The sequence below is a fragment of the Diabrotica virgifera genome, chromosome 7, assembly GCF_917563875.1.
Source record: "Diabrotica virgifera virgifera chromosome 7, PGI_DIABVI_V3a".
Classification (NCBI taxonomy): Eukaryota; Metazoa; Arthropoda; class Insecta; order Coleoptera; family Chrysomelidae; genus Diabrotica; species Diabrotica virgifera.
Genome location: NC_065449.1, coordinates 43,805,118 through 43,827,242, shown reverse-complemented (window position 1 = coordinate 43,827,242; position 22,125 = coordinate 43,805,118).

Genomic DNA, 22,125 nt, shown 5'->3' with positions numbered 1-22,125 from the left:
AAGGTTTATCAGAAATCAAGATCCGAAGGGAATGTTCACACCAACTGAAACTGTGACTCCATCTGTGCCTGATCTTTTGTGGCTCTAAGGGAAAAGTAGAGACATTCTCGGTATTTTAGGATGGAATGGATTCATGGAAGCTGTGAGAAGAGACATACCATATTCATATTATGAACTAATATTTATTATTTGTACAGAAAACTAGGAAAAATTTATCAAATGAAACAGAATTTATTATTCTAATAAAAACTAAAGTTTTGGAATGTAAAAAGTGGGTTTTGCCGAGACCGATAAAAATGGGCAATTTTCAACTTGCACTTTAGACCGAACGGTTCGTCTGAAAAAAAAAAAGTGAATAGTGATATTTGTAGATAATTTTAACTACCTTAATTTCGGTTAACAGACCATTTTCTAAAAGTTAATAGTTTTCGAGATTTGAGCAAAAAAGCGGAAAAAAGCTGAAATTTTTCGATTTTCTCGCAATTTTTTCAATGTTCTGGCAAGAAATTTTGTCCGCAAACCTCATATTCGAATTCAGCAGCCCAAAATCCATATATAATAAAAGAAATCAGAACTACCCCAAAAATTTCCCACTAGGGAGCTCGTAGAGTACAAATTGACTGAATCATATAAAAATGTAACGAGCATAATATATGTACAAATCCCACTATTTTTGTCTTATGATTATTTAATGTAAAATATCTTACTAGAGTATATTATGTATAAAAAGAAAATAAACCTTGCACCAATATTTTCCGTTATAAAACATATTATATTTTTTTAGATTTTAATAGCAGTTTTATTAAAAAAGTTTTGTTATTTAATAGAAAACTTCACTGTGAAATTCAACATTTTATCGAATAAAAGCACAATAGGGAATTTTATTTTTATTTTGAGCTATTTGAAATTTTAGAACTAAACAAGCGAAAAACAAATAACTGCAAAAATTGAAACTAAAGAAAAGTTAAAAGACAAAAATCAAATAACTTCACAAAGGTTTATGGAATATTACAAAATAGACAAGCATACTGCGGCTGGCTATTCGAATAAAGAACAAATTGACTAATAATATAATGAGCAATACAATGTCTTTTTTCTTTGATATTAACAATTGTCCTTGTTTATTAGCGGAATAATATTTTCAAGGACAGAAATAATGTCTAATTAATAAATACATCAAAAAGACTAAGTTTTCAATCTAATAGCACATAAAATAACCCTAAAAATATTACTCTACACTCTACATCCTACCAGATTGAAAACAACGGGAACCTTCTCTGGGCGTGAATTATAAATTTTAAAATTCGCTCATCTTCTTTAGTCTCAGCATCCGTTATGGCTTGCAAATTTTAGAAGCCTCAGAGGTGTAACCAGCAAAGGTTCACATTGTTTTCAATCCTGTGGGATGTAGAGTAATATTTTTAGTGTTATTTTATGTGCTATTAGATTGAAAATTTAGTCCTTTGCTAGCAGTTACCTCCAGGGCATCCCTGCCATTTCGTTCGTTGCAATCCGTGACTGCACGCCGCGGTTTGTCCTGGTTGATTCATAAAGAGCAACATATGTGCCTCCTGATGAGAGACGAATAAGGTTCGAAACCGGTAGAGGTGCTTGCAGCACTATCTGATTGAACTAGAATATGATGCGGCGGTAGTTTCGTGTTGCAACGAAATTGAAAATGGTTATTCATTTTTTTTAATAAATATATGTTCAATAAATATGTTAGCATAATTTACTCTAAGTGGACAGTAATAGAAATTATTATTAAGATAAGAATATTAATACTAATATAGAATATAATATTTTTAGTAATTCTTTATTCTTTATCTTCTTCTTCTTCTACGGCACTAGAAGCCGATTTTAAGCCTTGGCCTTCTTTATTTTTTGCCTCCACCCTTTTTTGTCTGTGGCTACTCTTCTCGATACACGGACTCCTAAAAGTGCATGTGCGTCGCTGCTTACTGTGTCTTCCCAGCGCTTTCTTGGCTTTCCAACCGGTCTCTTTTGCTGAATTCTAGCGTTCAGTGCTATTTTTGGTAGCCCATCTTCTCCCATTCTTATTACATGTCCGGCCCATTGCAATATTTGTGTTTTAGTAAAGTCTCACAGGGATTTTTCCTTATAAAGTTGATAAAGCTGGTTGTTGTATCGGATCCTGAAGATTCGTTTTGCTTTGCTCCATGCTTCTCTGCCATCAAGTTATTGGTCGACTTAAGGTTTTATATATTTTCATAATTGTATTTAGGTGGACAGTTTTAGACCGAAATATATGGCAGAGAACAAAATAAGCTCTATTTTTTTGCATTGTTCTCTTCCGTATTTCTCCATCTTCTGATCCGTTGGCATATATTTCTACTCCCAGGTATGTAAACATTTTAACCGTTTTAATATTGTCTTCATGTATAATGTTTTGTGGGACCATATTTCTTTTCGTCTGTATTATTACTTTTGGTTTTCCTGTATTAATTTCCACACCTAGCCTTTTTCTTTGCATTTTTAACTCTGCGTTTGATTCCTGTGCTTCTGTTGATGTTCTACTCATAATATTAATATCATCGGCATAGGCGGCCATCCAGTTTCCTCATCCAGTTTGCATTTACCTAATTACATACTCAAGTACTTACCAGGTTAAACAATATTGGGTACAGCCCATCTCCCTGCTGCTTCAGACCCTGCGAGATTTTGAAAAAGTCTCTCTGGTGGTTTTGTAATCGTACACATGCCTTTCATCCATTGTGGTTTTAGTGAGCTTAATTAGCTTGTGTGGCATTGCCAATTTAGCCAATATATAGTATATTCTGTTCCTTTTGATGTTTTGACTAGGTCATATGCCTTAATCTACGGAGTTTAAAATCTACAAACACAAAAAACCTTTTTTTTCTGGTCTTTTCTGTGGCTACAATCGCTTCAGCTTCTAGCCGCTACCTATAAGCGTTACCACCAGTGTCACAAAATAGCATATTATATCTAAAATATCCGAACAAATATATACGGCAATGGGTCCGAATGAGCTATATTAGGTGCCAATATTTTGAGGCTTTGGGAACAATAATCTAACATTTTCAGACATATTTCTACGGCATTGGGACACCAATAAGTCTAAAATTTTATAAGCAACGCATATTTTCGGCTTTGGTAAATTGAGACCATAACACCTTGAACGTATATATACGGGGGCTGGGAATACAGACCCCCTTTTTCAAAAACATATATATGCAGCGTTGGGACAGAAGCGGTTAACGTACATACAATCGACGGATACCACACTTTTTACCTCATGGGTGGCATTTCTTGTTTTGCACCAAAATATACAATAGCTCCTAAGCCATGCATTCCTCGGCTAAAAACTAAACCCGCACCTGAGGTTTATGGAAGTCAGAGAGCTGTTCAACTAATACATTTTGATAGGACAAAACCTCAAGGTTTATCAGAAATCAAGATCCGAAGAGAATGTTCACACCAACTGAAACTGTGACTCCATCTGTGCCTGATCTTCTGTGGCTCTAAGGGAAAAGTAGAGACATTCTCGGTATTTTAGGATGGAATGGATTCATGGAAGCTGTGAGAAGAGACATACCCTATTCATATTATGAACTAACATTTATTATTTGTACAGAAAACTAGGAAAAATTTATCAAATGAAATAGAATTTATCATTATAGTAAAAACGTTTATGTTTTGGAATGTAAAAAGTGGGTTTTGCCGAGACCGATAAAAATTGGCAATTTTCAACTTGCACTTTAGACCGAACGGTTCGTCTGAAAAAAAAAAATAAATAGTGACATTTGTAGATAATTTTAAGTACCTTAATTTCGGTTAACAGACCATTTTCTAAAAGATAATAGTTTTCGAGATTTGAGCAAAAAAGCGGAAAAAAGCTGAAATTTTTCGATTTTCTAATAGAAATTATTATTAACATAAGAATATTAATACTAATATAGAATATAATATTTTTAGTATTTCTTTATTCTTTTTCTTCTTCTTCTTCTACGGCACTAGAAGCCGATATTAAGCCTTGGCCTTCTTTATTTTTTGCCTCCATCCTTTTTTGTCTGTGGCTACTCTTCTCGATACACGGACTCCTAAAAGTGCATGTGCGTCGCTGCTTACTGTGTCTTCCCAGCGCTTTCTTGGCTTTCCAACCGGCCTCTTTTGCTGCATTCTAGCGTTCAGTGCTCTTTTTGGTAGCCTCTCTTCTCCCATTCTTATTACATGTCCGGCCCATTGCAATATTTGTGTTTTAGTAAAGTCTCACAGGGATTTTTCCTTATAAAGTTGATAAAGCTGGTTGTTGTATCGAATCCTGAAGATTCGTTTTGCTTTGCTCCATGTTTCTCTGCCATCAAGCTATTGGTCGAATTAAGGTTTTATATATTCTCATATTTGTATTTAGGTGGGCACTTTTAGACCGAAATATATGGCAGAGAACAAAATAAGCTCTATTTTTTTGCGTTGTTCTCTTCCGTATTTCTCCATCTTCTTATCCGTCGGCATATATTTCTACTCCCAGTTATGTAAACATTTTAACCGTTCTAATGGCGTCTTCATGTATAATGTTTTGTGGGACCATATTTCTTTTCGTCTGTATTCTTACTTTGGGTTTCCTGTATTAATTTCCACACCTAGCCTTTTTCTTTGCATTTTTAACTCTGCGTATGTTTCCTGTGCTTCTGTTGATGTTCTACTCATAATATTAATATCATCGGCATAGGCGGCCATCCAGTTTCCTCATCCAGTTTGCATTTACCTAATTACATACTCAAGTACTTACCAGGTTAAACAATATTGGGTCCAGCCCATCTCCCTGCTGCTTCAGACCCTGCGAGATTTTGAAAAAGTCTCTCTGGTGGTTTTGTCATCGTACACGTGTCTTTCATCCATTGTGGTTTTAGTGAACTTAATTAGCTTGTGTGGTATTGCCAATTTAGCCAATATATAGTATATTCTGTTCCTTTTGATGTTTTGACTAGGTCATATGCCTTAATCTACGGCGTTTGAAGTCTACAAACACGTTATAAAAATCAGTGTCGTGCTCCCATGATTTGCTCAAGAGCTGCTTGATGTAAATGAATTCATTGATGAGTTTTCCCATCTGAAGCCCGTCTGTTACTCTCCAATAATATTTTTGCTAGCGGTTGGAGCCTCTTTTTTTGAAATTCCATGGCAGTTTTTGCACTGGAGTTTTTCTTCTATTTTATACATCGGGCATAATATACTTTTATTCCAGTCGTCGGGTATTTCCTCTGCTTGCCATAGGTCTTTGATGAGCGCGTGGGCATGGCTTGCTAGGTGGTCGCCACCTACCTTATACAGTGCTGCTTGAATTTTGTCAACCCCCGTGGCTTTATTGTTTTTCTGTGCCTTAATAGCTTTGAGAACTTCCTCTATGGTTGGAGCTTCTACTTCTTTCTCTTTTACGTAGTTCGTATGTAGATCATCTTCCATAATATCTACTTGTGTTTCAAGTGGGGTCTGGAAATAATGATTCCAGATTTCAGTAACTTTCTGTTCTCAACTGATTATTTGCCCACTTTTAACTGTGTACAGACTTGTTTGAAGTTTGTTTGAAGTTTACATCCACTTTTTATCTTTTTTATTATATTTTTGTATTCTTCTTATCTACAGGGTGATTCACTATATTTTGACCCACTGTAAACTGCTTTATTTACAGAATTAGAAAAAAATGTAAAATACAAAAGTTATTAGATTTTTAAATTATGATTTTTTGACATATATATCGTAATAGTGACGTCATCCATTTGGGCGTGATGACGTAATCGACTATTTTTTTTAAATAGGAATAGGGCTCGAGTGCTAGTTCATTTGAAAGGTTATTCAATTCCCTATTCAGTAATATAAACATTAACATTTATTTTTGAATTAAATTAATTGGCACAAAAAGAAGAATGTATGTAATTTATTTAATTTAAAATACATTTTACTGCTGTTAGAAAACAGAAATAAAAGTTTATTGCACAAATTAACATTGATTTTTGCTTAAATTCAATGTTCAAACTGCCAAGAGACAGATGGGTGGCAACTTGAACATTGAATTTAAGTGAAAAGTAATGTTTATTTCTTCAATAAACATTTATTTTTGTTTTCTGACAGCAGTAGAATGTATTTTGAACTAAATATATTACTTATATTCTCCTTTTTTTGTCAATTAATTTAATTTAAAACAATTTTGTTGGACACCCTGTATAATTAATCATGTTAATGTTTCTATTAGTGAATAGGTAATTTAATTCTCTTTCAAATGAGCTAGCACTCGATCCCTATTCCCATTTAAAAAATAGTCGATTACGTCATCACGCCCCAATGGATGGCGTCCCTAGTACAATATATGTATATTATGTCAAAAAATCATAATTTAAAAATCGAATAACTTTTGTATTTCAAATTTTTTTCTAATTCTATAAATAAAGCAGTTTACAGGGGGGTCAAAATATAGTAAATAACCCTGTACATTGTGTGTGCTTAATTTTGTATTTTTGTGTATATATTTTTTATGCATCAAAATACATTTAGTATTGTTTTGGTTTTCTGCTAATTTTTATTTACATTTTTTTTATTTCTAAGGCGGTCAGCTAGTTTGTTATAAAAACATCTAATTCACTAGAAGATTCTTTCCTCATCCTTTTAATACAAATATTTATATCAGCTATTTTGTAGCTGGAATATTGAGTGCGCCACACATTTCGATCGAATTTAAGGGTTTTTTTATTCTTGTCAACGAAAACTTTTTGTTTATAAATTCGTCAAGTCTGTTAGTTCGTTCGTGCATCGCCGCTCCTGCAATACTTAGAGGCGATTTACCAATGAAAACGGCATTTCGATATCTCTAACCATCTTCAAGATAACCAACTTCAAAGTAGTCTAAAATGTGACGTCACAATCCTTCTTCAAATATTTATTTTATGCCGACACACTAAACGTCAACTCAAATCGTTGCTAGCAGGCTAGTTTTAATCTGATTTTTTAAGCAAAGCATACTATGCAGGTTATTTACATATAAGTTTGACACTTCGTCAATATCGAATTAAATTTTAAAATACGTATTAAAAAATTTAAATGACATTGAATAGTGAATTTAATTATTATAAAATAAATTAGATGTTTAAAAACACAACTTGAGTATATTTTGAAAGAAATAATTTATTAACAACTTTAAAAATGTTTGTACGAGTACAAACTCTCGAGTACTCTCCTTTGGCGGAGTACCTAATAGTAAATGGACTGTTTCATTTCCATCTATTGTGGACGATTCAAAACGCTTTACTATACTTCATCATTAATTACATTTTTTGCCAAATTAAAGAAAAATATTGGTTTACTTTATTAAGACAATAATTAAAATCTTCATGTAACTTTATTTATGCCCATATATTTATGATAATGAAAATCATTTTTAATAATAATTTTCTATACTTCCTCTTCTTCTTCGTCTAGCTATTCACGTCCACATCTGAACATAAGCCTCTTCAAGTCTTCCTTTCCATTGTTTTTTGTTATACGCTACTTGTAGCCAATTTTTCCCGACAGTTCGTTTCAGATCATCTGTCCATCTCATAGGAGGTTTGCCTTTGGGTCTTTTGTGTTCGTATGGTTTCCAGGTTAGAATTGTTCTGTGCCATTTGTTAAGATCGCTCCTAGTCTCCTATGTCCAGCGTATTCCCATTTCAATTTTAGTGATTTTTGTACCACATCGGTGACTTTGGTTTTCTGTCTTATCCATGTGTTTGTTTTTCTGTCCTTAAGTGATATGCCAAGCATTGCTCTTTCCATCGCGTGTTGAGTGACTCTGAGTATGTTCATATTCTTTTTTGTGATTGTCCATGTTTGTGCCCCATATGTTAATATCGGAATAATGCATGCATCAAAGACTTTAGATCTATGATGTAGTTGAATTTGCTGATTTCTGAGTATATAGTTCAGTTTGCCAAATGCTGCCCATGCTAACTTTCTTCTTCTTTTTATTTCTTCCGTTTGAATTTTCCTATTTAGTATTATTTTTTGTCCTAACTATATATATTCTTCAACTTTTTCTATAACTTTGTTGTTTATTATTGTCATCGTTTCTTCGGAGTGCATGACTTTTGTTCTGTTTAAATTCATTTTCAGTCCTATTTTAGAAGATTCTGTGTGTAGTTCTGAAAGCATCGTTTGCAGTTCTTGTAGGTCAGTAGCTATCAGGATTATGTCATCCGCAAATCGTAGATTACTGAGATAGCGGCCATTGATGTTTATTCCCTTATATTTCCAGTATAGATTTTTAAAAACGTCCTCCAAAACTAAGGTGAACAGTTTGGGTGATAGAGTGTCTCCCTGTTTGACTCCCTGTTTAATGGTACAGGGTTCGAGTATTCATTTTCATTTAGGTAGTATGTAGCTGTAGCTTGGTTCATAGTTTCTTTTATTAAGTTAATATATCTGCTGTCTATTCTACAATTTTGCATTGCGTTTATTACGGCCGTGTGTTCTATAGTGTCGAAAGCTTTTTCGTAGTCTACAAATGCTATAAAAACTGGACACTCGTATTCGTTATATTTTTCTATTAATATTTTTGTGGTTAACAGGTGATCATAAGTTGAATAGCCTTTTCTAAAACCTGCCTGTTCATATGGTTGGTATTCATCTAATTTTTTTGTTAGTCGGGTAGTTATGACTTTGGTGAGTATTAATAGACTGATGGGCCTGTAGTTTTCTAACTTTCGATTATCACCTTTCTTGTGTAATAAGATTACTTTAGAGTTGTTCCAGCTCTTAGGGACTTTGCCCTGGTGTAAACAACTGTCTATAAGCTTAGTTACAATTACAATGAGTTCCTCACCTCCTTCTAATATCATATCTGTAGTAATACTATCTTCTCCTGCAGCTTTATTTCTCTTCATGTTTCCCAATGCTGTAGTTACCTCTGAAATTGTTACTTTTGGCATTATTTCCGATCCAACATTTTTTATTAATTTCCGTGCTGGTCTCATTTCATCGTCTTGTTGATGTGTTCTGTAGAGTTCCGTGTAAAATTCTTCTATTCGTTTCAGTATGTTTTCTCTAGTTGTAATTTCATTTTCGTCTTTTTCCATTAATGATATTATCTGACGTCGTCCTAGTGTCAGTCTGAGGCATTTCATACTCTTATTTTTTTCAATAGTTGTTGTTATTAATTTTTCTTCTTCTTTTCTTTTTTGTTTTCTGATTCCTTTTCTAATCTGCCTATTAAGTTCTTTATATTCTGCGGTTCCCTTTTTGTTAGATTTATTTAAGATCTTCCTTTTTTCTATTTGTTGTAATATTTCTTTATCTAATTCATTGTGTGTTGTTTTGGGTTTTTCAGTTGCAGAATGCTTTTGTTCACTGTTTCGGTTATAAGGTTATTCAAATCATCAATATCATTGGAGTTTATCTGCTGCATGTTAACTTGATTTAATGCATGCATTATCTTTTTATTAAATTCACTATTTTTTATTTTTTCAGATGTCCATTTGTATCTTTTTTCATGTATTCTTTTTCTTTCTAGTGTTTTGTTTGTTTCTTTGCCCGTAGCCATAATTGCCAATTAAATGTTCATAATCTTCTTATTTTTTGCCAAATTTAGCAATAAAATCTCCTAATAGTATTTCGTAGTTTGCTTTATTTGTTTCTATAGCTGTTCTTATTTCATCATAAAATATTTCTACTTCTTCTTCATCGTGGCTTTTGGTTGGGGCGTATACTTGGATCACTTTCAGAGTGGTTCTTTTATTGATTCTGATGATAAGGTATGCTACTCTGCCTCATATGGGCTTGAATTCTTCGATACACTGTGTGAGGCTTTGTTTTACCAAGAATCCCACTCCAGTGTATTCGCCACCTTTATGCATAAAATGTGTTCCATTTTTTAGTATTACATACTCATCACTTTTTCTTCTGGTTTCGCATATACCCAGGATATCCCATTTTATATCCTTTAGCTCATTTTGTATTTCTGGGAATCTATTGTCGTCCGTCAAAATTCGAATATTGTAAGAACATAGCCAAATTGTCATCTTGTGGCAGCCGGGTCCTGCCCAGGGATTCTTGGCACCCCCTCTTCCGTCTGTTGTTTGATCGCTGCCTTGGTCAAGACTTTGGGAAGTGCTGGGGACTGGGGGCCTTTTCTTTTTTGTGCTATCCATTGACTTGAAGGTTTGGACCGTTATCTCCTCACGCTGGTCCAGTGCGGGTTGAGGAGGGAAGGATTTGGGTAGGTTTGGGTTGGTGGGTAGGATATAGGGACTAGGATCCGCTTCTCTCCCGGAAGAGGATTGGGAGAAAAAGCCGAGCTCGCGTACACAAGGGCAGGGGCGCATCCCTGAAGCAGACTTGTCTTTACTGGGATCGTAAAGAGAGTCTACCCGCTACCCCATTTTTTTTATTTACGTATTTAAATTCACAATACGTAAAATATGGTTTAGAATCAAAAATTATGTTTTAATGTGCAATTATATCATTCTGATTTAAATGTTGTGAACTATAAAGAAACTTTACTCTTGATCTAAATTCGTGTTTTTTATATACCGTTTCTATACTAAAACTTGTAAAATAAAGTTGTGGAATACTGACAAGTATTTCTGAATATATCTGAATTAATCATAGATATGCACTGTATGGATATTTCTGTCCTTCACAGTCCACTATGATGACAATAATTTTGGATCACTGGATATTTATGTCCATATTATATACAGGGTGTCATTTAAGTTGCACATATATATTATTATGGGCCACTTTTTTGTTTTTAATTTTACGAAAAACGTTATTCTTCATAAAGGGTTCTGCATGGACTAAAACCTAAGATTCTACCATCAGATATCGAATTGTATCTATATTATACGAGGTATGTCAAAAAATATGATTTCGCTAAACAGTAAAGTATAATTATTTCACAATATATTGAAAATTGTTCCGATATATGCAATTACATCCTTCTAATAATAAAAAAAACTATTTGAAGATTTTTTTCAAATTATGGATACCAACATAGTTTTCATTTATAACTCTTTTATTTTTGATTTGGAGAAGAAAAGTTATTTTTCATAAAAAGCTCTTCATAGTCTAAGATTTATGATTCAACCATCATATATATAATTGTATTATTTTGTACGAGTTATATAAAAAATACGGATTTAGATCAAGAGTAAAGTTTCTTTATAGTTCACAACATTTAAATTAGAATGATATAATTGCACATTAAAACATAATTTTTGATTCTAAACCATATTTTCTATATTGTGAATTTAAATACGTAAATAAACAAAGTTTTCGTTATGATAATCGCATTTTCAGCTTGTTTTAATAAATAGTGTATTTTCAAATGTGAGTCATATAAATCTGTTTTACTCTTTCTCCCTGTTAGGCGAAAATGTCTGCCTAGAATTGGTCTGATGTATTTCTTTCTAAAAAATAATTTGTATCCTAGTAAAGCATCTAAGCCAATAAGAAATTCTTTTATCCCATGTTTTAAAATTTATTTTAGTATTCTGGTCACTACAGCAGCTTTTCTATTCCTAAGCTGTCGTGAAAAGCAATATGTTTAAATCAATATGGCGTCCGGAGGAGAGCAAGAGTAGTTTTAGCCCTCCGATAATGCAGTTAAAATTAATTGTTATCCTGCTGGAAATATTCTCTTGGTATTTGCTCTGGGATGTATTAGCCTATTGGAATACAAACAGTTTCTGTTTATTTAAGTAATATTCTGTCTGTTGTTTAGAATAAGGGTGTTTCTAAAAGTAAACTGAATTGGAGTCTATATAAATATTTGTTTGCTTCTAAGTCGAACTAAAGGATTTATCGATTTCAAATGAACATCTTTAATTATTAAAATATACACTTTGAAAATATATTTTATATTTTTATTTATATATAGTTCACTCGCTTTCAACATGAGCTAAGATGCTAGTTTCAGACGCCTGATTCGTGGATTTTTCGTGTCCTCTCGTCTTGTTATAAATACTTATTTACTACATTAGAACTATCCATTTACTAATCATAAGAAAAATCCAGGTCCGGATTAACAAAAAATCATAGAAATTGTGACCTTTAAATAACACCCTGTATATTGAAATTTTCCAAATTGGTTTGCACATTTCAAAAGAGCACAAAAAACTGAGTTTATAGGTTCGCTTTATGATTTTGAACAGAAAATTTAATAATTTTAATTTTGAAATTAAATCTATTGACATTTTTTATAATTCTGAGATTAAAAATCAGGTATTATAGTCTGTTTTTAAACCAAGAGGAGCAATTCAAATTTACCGTGTCATAATGCTTGTTTGTAATTGGTCCAACCTCAGGCAAGTTTACTCCACTGTTATGAAATTTGACACTAATAACATTTAAAAAATTTTGACACGAGTGGAATTTTATAGGTTAATTAATTATATTGGCGTTTTTTGTGTTTTCTGCGTTATTCCTTTAATTTTTAGATTTTTAGTGTATATATAAAAAACCAGTTGTTTTTAGAACTTTTTAGCGACGTATTAGTATAATATAATATGTATGGATTACCGTCGAAGGCTGATATGTTCAACTAAAAAAGAAGATGTATTTGGTGATTTTTATAGTGACTTTCTTGGGTGTGAATTTGTCTTTTCAGTTTACTGCTTCTGGTTTAAAAACAAGGCAGAGTAACTTTTAATAATAATTTAATGACGAAATACTCAGTATATATACTCAGTACTTTAAACGTAATCAGTAATCATTTACTACATTGGAACGACCCATTTACTAATCACAAGAAAAATCCAGGTGCGGATAAAAAAATATAATGTAATAGTCACCTTGAAAAAACACTCCGTATATTGAAATTTTCAAAATCCGTTTAAACATTTGAAAAGAGCACAAAAACCTAAGTTTAATGGCTCGTTAATTTTTTTGCGCAGACAATTTAGTGAAATTATTTCTTGAAATTATAAATATCGAAATTTTCTTAAAAATCAACTTCTTAAAAATTTCGGCATAATTTCAAAATTAAAGTCATTAAGTTGCCTGCGCAAAAAATGGAAGCGAACCATTAAACTTAGTTTTCGTACTTCCGGGCCTAAAGTGACAACTTCACTCCCTTGTGACAGGTACTAAAGTGTCACATTTAATCCCTCCGGGATTAAATATTGACGAAACTCCCGGAACGATTAAATCACAAACAAACGAATTTAAGGGATATTTTATTGAAAAATATAATTAATTAGAATGGTAATTAACGTTAATATTCAAATTAATATTGTGACAGTTCGTCATATTGACCAGTCTTTCCTGGGTTAATGCAGCAGGTAACTGACGAGTAACAGATAGGTCCTTTTCATATTGAACTGGTGTTTGTTTCGAAGATCCTGCGGAAACAGGAAGCGAGAATGAGGACTGTGGCATAACTATAATGTTACTATGGTAACTTATTTTAAAGACAGTTTATTAAATGAGTTAAAGAGAGAAAAAACTGATTGAAATTATTGAAATAATTAATAAAATCATACCGGAAGTACGAAAAGTATCGTATATACCTTGCGACTGAAGTACATTTAATCCTTCAGGTAAATTATGGCCCTCCCTGCGGTCGGGCCATAAACTTTACCTTCAGGATTAAATGTACTATTTCAGTCCCGCGGTATATAATGTACTATTTTATGCTCTTTTCAAATGTTTAAACGGACATTTAAACGGTTGAAAATTTCAATATAATTAATTTCAAAATTAAAGTCATTAAAGTTGTTGCGCAAAAAGTTAAAACGAAGCTGTGAACTCAGTTTTTTGTGCTCTTTTTAAATGTGCAAACCAATTTGGAAAATTTCAGTATACAGGGTGTTGTTTCAAGGTCACAATTGCATTATGTTTTTTGTTAATCCGGACCTGGATTTTTCTTGTGATTAGTAAATGGATTATTCTAATGTAGTAAATAAGCACTGATTATTCTTAGGATGAGAATTTGTGGATTAACTTTAATAATTTATTATCACTCAAATCCGACTAGTTTAGGAAATACGAGATATTAAAAATGTCCCATTTTTAAGGTGGTGCGTTAATTTTGATGCTTAGTGTATTTATTAAAGCCAATAAACCTAAAAGTAGTAGTTCAATAAAATTACAGAGAATATTCAGTTAAAACAAAAGAGCTTTCCAAGAGAACTTTTTTTGAAAGCTAATTGAGAGATATGTATGTCACTGAATATTTCTGCTGTCATTAAATATATCGCTTTTCGATAACCATTTGTTTAGTACAATATTTTTATTTGCTTATTTGCTTTCCTTTACTACACACACCTCTTCTATTTATATAGTAACGTAAATATATAGCACCTAAGGGTCCTCTAAGAGTTGTAGTGGAATAAAAAAGTTGTTTGTCCCGCTAAAAATACTCGTAGCCCTCACGATTCCTGTGCTTATCTTACTTGTTCGATCGTTATTTTGCGTTATTAGATTCGAAAGTATTTTCTTTATTTACGGCTATAATCATATAAATTAGCTCTTGTGTGTCATTATTTATTTTTCCTATTTAAGTGCTATTATTTATATACATACATACTATACAGGATAAATTTTTAATTCAACTACACTTAAGAGCAAAAAAATCGACATAGTCGATGAATTGTAACGTATGTTTAGTAATTTCATCTTGTGTTCTTTAAATTACAACTAATGCAAAAAATATTGTCTATTATACAGATTACAAAAAATAATAAACTATTTTATTATAAATTACGTATAGACCCGGGCGCATCTGTAAAAATATTAGTACATTTGGATGTTGAGAGGTGACTCATATTTTTTTGCAGAAATTGCTTGAAAATAATTCATATAATAATATTTGAGTTATACTCCCACTCAAAAGGTCCGGAACATTGTTTAAATAATCAAAATGTCAAAAAATTAAGAAAAAATCCGATTTTTTTCTTCGTTTTTTGATTATAACTTTAAAAGTATTTATTTCCCAGAAAAATTGTAGTAACATAAACGTTGCATAATTAAATTTCTAACAGTATAGGATTAGCTACCAATTTAAAAAATTATCACCCTTGTTGCAAAACAGCAATAATTGCGAAAAAAAAAACATAATAAAATTATTCGCATTTTACGTCTTTAAAGCATTTATGCTAAACTTAGGACCTTTATATTTCATCCAGAAAAACTATATGATATAGTAAAAAAACACTGTAAATTTCAATATAATCGATTTAATAGATTTCGCAAAAATTTTTATTTTTTCAAAATGTTGCAGGACTGAAAATAAAGCAAATAGCAAGTTAAAATTATTCTCACATACAGAAAAATACTAAACCTTTCATTTTCAATTCGCAAAATTAAAATCGGTTAACCACCACGGCGTCAGGAATTTTTTTAAATAAACATTAATTTTTGGTGCTATGCGCAGGACAGCGGATAAGTTTGCATTGATTGGGCATGCCAATGATCTTTGATAATGATTAATGAATTTTAATTTTTAGTATAGTTCGATATAAATAAATAAATTTGTTTATTGCAAAATAAAAACCCATACTCTGTCCTTTGAAATAACATTTTTTTTAACAAAAATCTTCTTTGTTGATACATTTTAACTTAGAGAATAAAAGTTAAGTATTTTTAAACTTATGCAATTGTTTAAACAATATATCACAAATAATAATCAAATTAGTTTGATTTTTTGTGGAATTAAAATATTAAAATACAACAAAATATAGAATAAGAAAATAAACTTGTGTGAAAATCAACTTGTGTGAATCAAACGCCGCTGTCCCACGCGTAGCACCAAAATTAATGTTTATTTAAAAAAATTCTGACGCCGTGTTAGTTGACCGATTTTAATTTTACTAATTGCTAATGAAAGGTACAGTATTTTTCTATATGTAAGTTTTCTTCTAGTCTTGCAACATTTTGAAAATATGATTTTTTTGCGAAAGCTGGATTGCAAAATTTATTTTGCACAATCTATTAAACAGATCTTAATGAAAGGTAAGGCAAAGTTTTCAATCCTAATAGCGACATTAATGATATTCAAAAATATTAAAAATATTGCGAAAAGATTTTTAAATTGAAAACTTATTGGTCAATTTCCCTGGTGACACCTCCAAGGCTTCTACAATATGCAAGGCAAATGGATGCTGCAGTGAAGACAAAAGGGAAGGAATTATACACTATGCAATTCACAACCCCTTCTGCAGCTTGGTAAAGTTCCAACGGAAAATGGACCTAGTTACTCTATAGGAGTAATACTAATATAAAAATAAAAATATACACCATTTTTATTCAGTTGCAATGCGAAGGCAAAACAATCTTACCTTTCACTCAGAATACGGAGCGCAGTCCAGCACTATGAATCGACGATTTTCGACTCTTATTGGAGTCGCATCGGAGAGACGTTGTCCTGCTGCTCCATTCATACTCTGAGTGACCAACAACGAGGGTTTATCCCCCACACCGCAACCCGCAACTGACGTGAATGGATCAGGTGACTAGCGTCATCTGGCAATTAGAGCTACACGATACGATACAATATCGATACTTTTCCAGTATTGAGTATTGTATTGGTTATGCCAATGAAGTATCGTGTCGAGTATCGATATCGGCAATAATTTCTTATAAAAATATCGTATTGATATTGATTTCGATATGATATCTATACAATACTCGATAAAATATCGACATAAAAATGATTATACATCTGAGCTGTGTAGGCCCTTTATGCCCACTTTTGCATGCTTGACAAATGGACATTAGTCTAAAAATATTACGAATATTTCTTATACAGTAGGATAAATGAAAGAATACCCATGAACGAACATATAAAACACGTCACCGTGTCACAAAGAAAATTTCCCAGCGCAAGTACATGTAATAATAATTATTACATGTACTTGCGCTGGCCAATTTTTTGTATGACACCGTGACAGGAAAATACTGAGTGTTTTATATGTTCGTTCATGGGTATTCTTTCATTTTTCCGACTGTAACTTATATGTATATTCTTATAAAGATAAAATATGGCTGAATACTTCTTTGAAATTCGACAAATACTTACTAATTATGTATTGTTTAAAAACTACTTTTGAAAATATAGGGAGATCCTCGGAGATTCGGAATAAATCGCATTTCAGTGATTGCTAAAAATTATTTGTGCGTCATCATCACTCATTTCCATAATATTGCCACTAATGCCACATGATATAAACAGTGTAATCATAACAGATATTTACTCACTCTCAAAAGTTCCAAGTTCAGGCACTCAAGTGTAAAATATTATAACAGCTGATGAGTGGGTTGCAGATCACTTATGCTTTTATGTAATAAATAATTATCATCTGAATACCTATTCCACAAAATGTAATCAAACAATTGTGGCGTTTTATTTTTTTTCTCGATATCGATATTTTCAATAATATCGAGGCAAGCGTATCGACAATACAAGAGTATTGTGTTGATATCAGATAATGAGTATCGTATCGACATTAATAATGCTAAGGTATGTATTGTATCGGTATCGTATTGGATTTCAACACCATATAAATAAAATATCGATATTTTTATCGAATATCGTGAAACTCTACTGGCAATTGAAAGGTAAGGTAAAGTTTTCAATCCTAATAGCGCCATTAATAATATTCAAAAATATTACTAAAAGATTTTTAAATTGAAAACTTATTGGTCCATTTCCCTGGTGACACCTTCAAGGCTTCTACAGTATGCAAGCCAAATGGATGCTGCAGTGACGAGAAAAGGGAAGGAATTCTACACTATGCAATTCACAACCCCCGTATGCAGCTTGGTAAAGTTCCAACTGAAAATGGACCTAGTTATTCTATAGGAGTAGTACTAATACAAAAATAAAAATGTATACCATTTTTATTCAGGTGCTATGCGAAGGCAAAACTGTCTTATTTTTCACTCAGAATACGGAGCGCCGTCCAACACTCTGAATTGACGATTTTCGACTCTCATTGGAGTCTCATCGGAGAGACGTAGGCCTGTTGCTCCAGGGAAATGGACCAATAAGTTCTCAATTTAAAAATCTTTTAGTAATTTTTTAATATTTTTGAATATTATTAATGTCGCTATTAGGATTGAAAACTTTACCTTACCTTTCAATTGCCAGATGACGCTAGTCACCTGATCCATTCACGTCAGCTGCGGTGTGGGGGATAAACTCTCGTTTTTGGTCACTCAGAGTATGGAGCAGCAGGCCTACGTCTCTCCGATGAGAGTCGAAAATCGTAGATTCATAGTACTGGACTGCGCTCCGTATTCTGAGTGACAAATAAGATTGTTTTGCCTTCGCATTGCAACTGAATAAAAATGGTATACATTTTTATTTTTATATTAGTATTACTCCTATAAAGTAATTAGGTCCATTTTCCGTTGGAACTTTACCAAGCTGCAGACGGGGGTTGTGAATTGCATAGTGTAGAATTCCTTCCCTTTTGTCTTTACTGCAGCATCCATTTGACTTACATATAGTAGAAGCCTTGGAGGTGTCACCAGGAAAATGCACCAATAAGTTTTCAATTTAGAAATCTTTTAGTAATATTTTTAATATTTTTGAATATTATTAATGTCGCTATTAGGATTGAAAACTTCACCTTACCTTTCAATTGCCAGATGACGCTAGTTACCTGATCCATTCAGTCAGTTGCGGTGTGGGGGATAAACTCTCGTTGTTGGTCACTCAGAGTATGGAGCAGCAGGCCTACGTCTCTCCGATGTCGAAAATCGTCGATTATATGAACGCTGGACTAGGCTCCGTTTTCTGAGTGAAAAATTAGATTGTTTTGCCTTCGCATTGCAACTGAATAAAAATGGTATACATTTTTATTTTTAGATCTTAAGAGGAAACAGTAGCAATCAACAGGTAGAAAAAACGCGTTCCAATATTGCGGCTGTAATTTTGAATATTTTTTCGAGATATTTGGCACACGTATTCGTAATATAATAAAGAATGGCAGTACAGAGCCCAATTTAAAAAATATATTAATATGTGGAAATTACTCTGTAATTAAATAAAATATTTAAAAAAACGAGCCTGTAGCGCCATTAAGAAGAATAAAAAATACACTTTCTTCAAATAAACTTTTTTATCCGATGCCTAGATTTTGTGTCATTTTGGAACTACTAATGAAATAAAAAATTTTAGTAGTTCCAAAATGACACAAAATCTAGGCATCGGATAAAAAATTTATTTGAAGAAAGTGTATTTTTTTGTTCTTCTTAAGGGCGGTACAGGCTCGTTTTTTAATATTATATTTAATTACAGAGTAATTTCCACACATTAATATATTTTAAAAAATTGGGCTTTGTACCGCCATTTTTTATTATATTAGGAATACGTGTGCCAAATATCTCGAAAAAATATTTAAAATTACAGCCGCAATCTTGGAACGCATTTTCGCTACCTGTTGACCGCTACTGTTTCCTCTTAATGAAATTTAAAATATTGTTTTATTTTATTATAAAGTTTTTCTAGTAGTCCAGAGAAATAAGGTTTTTCTCGTGACACATCCCCCTCCAGGCCGAAACCAAATTTTTTGAGTAGTATGGACATCTATATTATTAACCTATATGTTTCCTGCAGCCGATTTTGATGATATACATAGTTATAAACAAATAATGAAGATCGAAAAACGGTAAATTATCGCTTTTTTCGTCTATTACCAAAAAGTTAAGCACTTTAAACAAATTTGAGAGTAAGAAACTCATAAATCGTATAAAAAACGTCAATATGGCATTCGCTGAATACGTCCAACCTTATTGGTTGCTTAGAAAATTGCAAAATAAATCAAAAATGTTAAGTTTTTATAAATATTCGTAACTTAGGTAAAAATTAACTTAGAATCTCCTTATTACACGGAATGCCGAGACTTCTTGTACTTAAATTATATTTTAAATTTCAAAGCAATTGGTCAAATAGTTTAAAAGTTATTTAATTTATTTTTCCCAAATTCATTTTTTTTTGCAACACTATAAGTCAGAAAATTATGAGGTTACAATAATACTTCTGACAGTTTATGAAAGGAGAACATTTATACTATTACCTTAATTAAAAATAAATGACAAAAAATAATTTTAAACAGTGTAAAATTATTTTGCAAAAACATGTCCATTCTTTGCTTACTTATAACCAATTAGAATAACTTTCTAACCGTTACCCGTAGAAAAATTATTTTTTCATATTTAGAAAGACTGAATTTTTATACACATTTAGAAAGAAAAACAACTGTTCTAGGACATGTAGGGACAAAGTTAGCCCCCCCATTTTTTTAATTCACATGTTTTTGCAAAATTATTTTGCAATATCTATAATCATTTTTTGTCATTTTTTTTAAATTAAAATTATACTGTAAATTTTCTTCTTTCATAAACTATCCAAAATATTACTGTAACTTCATCATTTTCTGACTTACATTGTTGCAAAAAAAAATTAGTTTTGGATAAACAAATTAAATAACTTTTAAACTATTTGACCAATTGCTTTGGAATTTAGGGTATAATTTAAGCACCATAAGTCCCAGCATTCCATGTAATAAGAACGTTCCAAGTTGATTTTTACATAAGTTATGAATATTTATATAAACTCAAAATTTATGATTTATTTGTCAATTTTCTAAGTAACCAATAAGGATAGACATATTCAGCGAACGCCATATTGAAGGTTTTTATACGGTTTATGAGTTTATTACTCTCAAATTTGTTTAAAATACTTGACTTTTTGGTTATAGACGAAAAAAGCGAAAATTTACCGTTTTTTTATCTTCATTTGTTTATAACTATGTATATCATCAAAATCGGCTGCAGGAAACATATAGGTTATTATTATAGATGACCATATTACTCGAAAAATTTGGTTTCAGCCTGGAGGGGGATGTGTCACCAACACGATATTTTTTTTCCTTATTTCTCTGAACTATAGGTAAAATATGAAGGTCCTAAGTATCGCAGAAATGGTTGAAAAATGTAAAATGCGAATACTTGTTTTTTATGTTTTTTTCGCCATTATTGCTATTTTTCAACAAGGGTGACAACTTTTAAAATATTTAACCAATAAAATCAAAAAACGAAGAAAAAAATTGAATTTTTTCTCCATTTTTTGACATTTTGATTATTTAAACAATGTTTGGGAGCTTTTTGAGTATGAGGATAACTTAATTATTATTATATGAATTAACTTCAAGCAATTTATGCGAAAAAATATGAGTCACCTCTCAACGTCCATCTCAAAACAGATGCGCCCTGGACTAGTAGGAAACAATAAATTACAATAAAAAACCCATGACATATTATGTTCAGTAGTATCAGGTAAACTTAAGGGAAGATGCCAACTCATATTACATAGACAAAATATAGCTTATATGAAATTAACCGACGACTTCTAAAAAAACGTGCGAGTGAGTGTTACGCTTGTGAAGACACATTATTATAGACTGCCCTGTTGTTGAAGTCGAAAGAAAAAACAGTGAACTACTAAGTAATTTAAGTTGTGCGCTAAACTTTAAAAATCGTCAAAATATTATAAACGTTTTCAAATATTTTATATTGTTGTTAATTAATTGTCACTTACAGTTCCTCCGCTAATAACCTTTTATGATCGATGCGGTCAATAATGTGCGGTCGAATAATTCTAAATCTATATTGGAATCAGAAAGCTAACATCAAAATAGAGAATGAGACATCACAAGCAATAAAAATACGTAGAGGAGTACGACAGGGATGCATTTTGCCACCACTGCTATTTAATGTATATAGTGAAATCATCTGCCAGGAACCCCTTTTGCAAGCAAATAAAGGAATCGTAATCAATGGAGACGTTGTAAATAATATTCGATACGCAGACAACCCTGTATTAGTGGTATTACAAACATAAATATTGCTTGCAACAATTATGGCATAAATATCAATATCAAGAAAACCAAGTAGAGTAGAGCGCCGATAATCCGAACTAACTGGTACAGGGGTAGTTCGGATTATCAAATTGTTCGGATTATCGAACATATGTTCAAAATACATACAAAGCTCATAAACATAGTACATATGTACATACGTTTTAGTAGTTACATAGAATAAAACACCTGCATAATAAACAAATATATTGTATGTATTTCTGCATAAACAAAACAAAAGTTCGCAGTCATA